Here is a 6,151-nt window from a genome sequence, read left to right as displayed (position 1 = left end):
TTTGCAACATCAATCTAATTTTGTCACCATTTTCTCTCTGTCTTATTCTTACAGGGATTTGCAAACTAAGCAACCTAAGTTACTTGTATCTCATGAGCAATTCAATTGAGGGCATTCATCCATGTATGGAAGGCATGCATAACCTGGGACGGCTTTATCTCTCCGACAATCGCATTACCGGGAAGATTCCTTCATTCATTTTCAACAACCTCTCGCAACTTTCAGAAGTTGGCCTTTCAAATAATCAGTTCATGGGTGTGTTCTCATTTTCTAGTTTTGCCAACCTCTCGCAACTTTTAGATGTTGACCTTTCAAACAATGTTCAGTTAGAAGTCGAAACCCAATACCCATATTGGGTTCCTACTATTCAACTCCTGATGTTGTCCTTAGAAAATTGCAACCTCAACAAACATAGCACTCGTACCATTCCCAGCTTTCTTTCTAGCCAGGATAACTTATATGATTTAAATTTGGGTCATAACTCTCTTAAAGGGATCATCCCATCTTGGCTATTGTACAATATGTCAAGTGATTCCTTGTTGTTGACGGGTAACTTGTTTGAAGGCTCAATTCCTCTGTCTACCCTCAACACTATATCATTTCTCACTGTTCTAGATATCTCTGAGAATAATCTAAGCGGGTCACTTCCTACAAACATGGGCACTCTCTTCCCTCGGTTGCTTTACTTCAACCTATCCAAAAATATTTTGCAAGGTTGGATCCCCTCATCCATGGGTGAAATAGAACGCTTATCTATATTGGACCTATCTTCCAACAACTTTTCAGGAGAAATGCCACATCAACTCACCAAAAATTGCACTCAGCTGGTTTACCTCAATATATCAAGTAATAGATTGCAAGGAGACATTCTCCCAGTTGATGCTAACTTGATACGATTGCAATATTTATTTGCCAGCCACAATAACTTCACTGGAAAAATTCCATCTGGTCTGTTAAATAGCCCTGACTTGATGATTCTTGATATGCGAAAAAATACCCTATCCGACACTATTCCTAGTTGGTTATTCTCCCTCTCAAAATTGGTATCAATTCTTTTAGGGAATAATTTCTTTCGAGGAAACATTCCAATACAACTGTGTCAACTAAGTAACCTCCATACCTTGGATCTCTCCAACAATTCTTTTTCTGGAAATATACCTTCTTGTCTCAACAACATAAGTTCATGGAAGAAAACATATCAAATCCAAATTTCTGCTGTTTCTTTAATTAGAACAGGCTTTCTTCCTAGGCCTTCAACTTCTTTCACCACAAAGGGTGTAACTTACTTTTACGAGGGCCTTCCTTTTGGCTTGATGACTGGAATTGATTTGTCCATGAATCAGCTGCAGGGTGATATTCCATTCCAAACAGGAGACTTGGAAGCGCTTCACTCATTAAATTTTTCCAACAACCTGCTAACTGGCTATCTTCCACAATCCTTTCAAAACCTAAAAAGCTTGGAGAGTTTGGATCTTTCCCACAACAAGTTAGTTGGGAGAATCCCTTATGAATTATCTCAACTAGATTCACTTGGTGCTTTCTCTGTCGCCTACAATAACCTATCAGGTAAGATCCCTTTTGATAAACACCTTACCACATTTGGTAAGGATAGCTATGAGGGAAATCCAAATCTTTGTGGACCACCACTAGAAAGAAATTGCTCCTTGGAAATCCCTTCACAACCTCCTAGAGATGAGGGAAAAAATTCTAGGGTTCTTGATAATCCTGTGATTTTCTACTCATTCGTGGCAATGTCATATGCTTTGGGATTTTGGGGATTCATCGGCTTTCTCATCCTCAACAAAAATGAGAGGCATAAATACTTCAGAGCTATGGATTCATATATTGACCGGTCGATTGAGAAGCTCTTAGAATTCTGCAGTTAGTTGAAAACTTGTTGTTTCAAATAATGGTACAATTTTTCTTTAGCTGTAATGCAAAATGATTGTTGGAACTAATAATAAGCTTTATCTTGAGTTTTAAGTTAATAATTTGATATTTTTGCAATGAATGGCTTATGACCACAAAGATCAAACCGCCTACCCAAAACGATGGTGTTGATCACTCCATATCATCAATTATATGGTTGGGATGGCACAAAAAAAATAACTGCTTGAACTTTTAATAAATTATTGTTAGATAATCATCACTTGCATTGTGAGGATGTCCCAGATTGTGTTGGTTGTTCCTAGCAATCTCTTTAGACTATAGCATCCTCTTAGAGTGATAGCTGAGATATCTTCACTATATATATAGACATTTTACTAAGTAATTACTCAAAGTTTCTGAATTTCTGGATGAATGGTAGTTTAAAAACTATTGACCTAGGAGGCGTGTCTCACGGTTCGAAAGACCATTTTGTCATCTTCTTCTCATATCATATTTCCTATCTTTTCATCTCCTGCAATGTGTTTGTTGCACCACCGACTACCAATGAAACCCGGAAGTGGAAGAAGAGGAGGAAATAGTAATATGTAGCCAATGGGTGCATATATCTAGTCCTAGACAATAAACAATTGACATTTAGTTCTTTTGTTTTAAAGTAGAAATTTTGAAAAAAATAAAATTTGATACTTTCTTTCCATAGGGCTTTATAAACCTTATAAAAATTTATTTTGATAGAGAGATTTCCTCATATAAAAAGTTTCCAAGTACGAAGAAAAGATCACGGTGTAAAATAGGGCTTTATAAACCTTGTTCTCGTCATGTTTCACAAATTGCCACATCCAATGTGGATGTTGTGTGTCAGATATATCGACTGATTATATATGGCACATCATACACACTAAAGAGAGATAATATATGGTGAAAACAAGGCCACATGTATGATCTATCATCACTCTCAAAAGTAGCTTCATATCACATAATACATATATATAACAAACAATATGGAATACCTTGCTCAAAACATTCTACTATATAGTTAATCCATATAACACAAACTCATCAAGATATATATCATTTACCTTAGTCATTGGAATATAGAAAAGGGAGATGATAAATTCGCACACCCTATAGGATGATTCGCACCCATTTAAGGTGAATTGACGTCAAAAAGTGTCAAAAAGCATAAACAAGCATCAGCCTTTAACGCTTTTTTTACCTCAATTAATGTTAAAGGGTTTGAATTATCCTATAGGGGGTGCGAATTTATCATCACCCCATAGTAAATCCATAAAATATGCCAAAATGGTTGAGGTCAAACTGTTAACTATCTACAGCCATTAGAATATAGTATATCCACAACTGCACTAGATAACCTAGAGGTCGGCAGTTCAATCCCAGCTTACCTAGCGAAAAAAGGAAAGTAATAAGCTTTGCTTGCTTGTGAAAACTTTCTAAAACTTACAGAAGACTTCAAGCTCTTGCTAGCAGGCTTGGAATCCTTTAGGCCCTATTTAGATGGCAAGAATTTTGAGGAAAAGTTTGGAAAGGAAAAATATTTCAAAGATTTCGTACTTGTTTTACACATGAAAAAGCTAATTGGAACCACCACTATTCAAATTTTATTAAGAGGAACTTACAATTTATAATAATATCCTTCCAAATTAACCATAATCATATCATTTCCATTGAATTGTGGAAAGATGAAAATTTTCCAAGAAAGTTTTTTCCATCTGAATTTTTTTTCTTGCAACTCAAACAAGGCCTTAAGGTAGACCTGAAAAGGAATCTTAATGACTAGCTTAATACATTCCAAAGGAGGACTTCAAGGCACCTAAAAAATACAACACTTGCGTAAGACTAGCATTAGTCTGTTAACTAATGATGGTTGTTGAAGGGTCAGAAATGCTACACTCTCTAACACCAGACAGTATTACTGAAAGGATATTCCAAATCAAACCATATGAAACGAAGAATCATGATCATGGAGAGCTCAAGATTAATATCGAAGGAGCTGGAATTGGTGGAATTCTTCAACATGATGAAAGAATGATTCTTGGTTTATTCTCCATTGAAATCATGAAAGAAAAGTTTTTTGGACTAGAGCTCTCATCCATTTTCATGGGAGCGAAAATGGTGCAAAAATGGGGAACCCCAAATCTATAGATTAGAGCCGATTAATTATTTGCAGTAGATGTGATTACTGGGAAAATTCAAGCCTTCATGGAAAATATCCCAATGATAACCCACATTCGAAAAATCCTCAACACTTCAAAACCTGGTGCATAACTCACATGCCTCGGCCGCAGACTTCCTCTCAAAGTGAGGTTGCCCATGCAAGGGAGAAGATATCCCTCTTCTCCTCATCCCTCCAATGCTCATGGAAATAATCCAGTCAGATAGGGAAAGAAAATTGTACTCTTGTTTGTAATTTGTTCTCTAGTTTCATCTGTTCTTCTTGTATTCTTTCCTTCTATTCAATGCACTGGTAGGGGTTTCGCCAAACCCCAGCTCACACATAAAAAAAATCTAGTTACAATTCATTGTGGCTATCCATACCTTATCCAGCATGGTTTTCTTAGTGTGGAGATCCACACCTAAGACATACTTTCATTGTAGTTATCCACACTAGCATATATGATAGCCATCCTCACTAGCTTAGCTTTTCTCACTGAATCCATCCGCACTTTATAAAATACTCAGTGTAGGTGTCCACACTATCATAAATTTTCGGTGTGATTATCCATACTAATAACATTTTAAGTATAACTATTCACTATAGTACATATTTTCAGTATGATTATTCACATTTATGGGGTTTCCTTTTTTAAATGTAGTTTTCTACACCTATAGTGACAGTTTTACTGCCTATAAGGTCCTACTTGTGATTGAAAATAAGCATGGGCTTTAGGATTATACTAATAAACAGCGGAAATGAAGTAATTGATCGCAAGAAAGTAATGTAAGAATCAAATGGCAAAGAAGTGACTTATTGACTGAGTTCAGGCATGAATATGGATCTGCTATCCATAAGGCAAATATTGCCCTCATAAACGACTAATCGATGGTACATATGGGATCTCCAATGTATGCCTCCAGGATACAACAACTCCGCTCGAGGATTGTGCATTCACACAACCTGGACTCCTTGGGAAAATGATTATGTTTGCCATGATAAAAAAAATAGAACAGAAAAGGGACCAAACTTTACAGGGGAAGAAGGGAGAGAACAAATATATTCTGAAATAACTTTTACGTATTCTCGATCGAATATTTCAAAAAGTTAAAGAGACGTGATTAATGAAAAGTTTTGTTGAAAACTGTTTTGAAATGTTTTCATAACGATAGCTTATGCTAAACTAACCTGACCCGGTCCGGCCCGGCTCGGAAAACTCGCTACTCAAGCCCCGGAATGATATTCCAAATCAAAGTAATTTAAAACATGCTACCCAAGCCTCAAAAAATGCGCTACCCTTGGAGATGATGTGCTCCCTTCTGCACTGGGTTGATCGGCGTTCGGCTCCCAAGATACAACAATCCATTGGGTCTCTTCCGGAATCAATCTGTGGGGACGCGGGTAGAACTCACGCTTAAAAGCTAGCCGTTAAGGGGAGGGTGCACATTCCCTTATAAAGTCCATCCACATCTATTACACTTCCGATGTGGGATCTTTGCTTTCATGTGGATCGCCCAACAATCTCCCCCTCCATGTGGAGACAACGTGGGAACTAGGAGATCTTCCCCGAGAGATATTTTAGCATACCGGGGTTACTGAGATCTTCCGTGAGGGATTTTTCATCCTCAGAGGCACACCAGAGTTACCACGGCTTGGCATTGATACCACTGGTTGTTTGACATGGTATTGGATGCAAGGGTCCCAAGTTCAAACCTCCTTGATAACAAAAATCCATATGCAATGGCCAAATCCAAAAGAGAGGACACATGTGCCACATGTAGGCCAACCCTAAAAGAGGGGCCACAAGTGAGGGGGTGTTAAAGTATAAAAGATTAAATAATGCCTTCTCCAGCTGCTTAAGCTTTTGAAGCAACTGGTTGTTTGACATGATCCCTCAAACTTGTCACCATCCGTGTTACAAAAGTTGATAAAAGATGTAACCAAAAATAAATCAATGGAGTTTCTGGAGAAGAAAACAGATAGCTTTTATAGAGATGAAGAGACCTCACTAGAAAGTGGTCCTTCTCCCATTTTGAGATTATCGAAACAGAGATTTTGTAGGGAAGAATAAACTTGAAACGTCTCCACCCC

The sequence above is a fragment of the Tasmannia lanceolata genome, unplaced genomic scaffold, assembly GCF_043159265.1.
Source record: "Tasmannia lanceolata isolate RefF3 unplaced genomic scaffold, GAP_Taslan_0.1 ptg000008l, whole genome shotgun sequence".
NCBI lineage: Eukaryota > Viridiplantae > Streptophyta > Magnoliopsida > Canellales > Winteraceae > Tasmannia > Tasmannia lanceolata.
Note: the sequence above shows the minus strand (reverse complement) of the source record.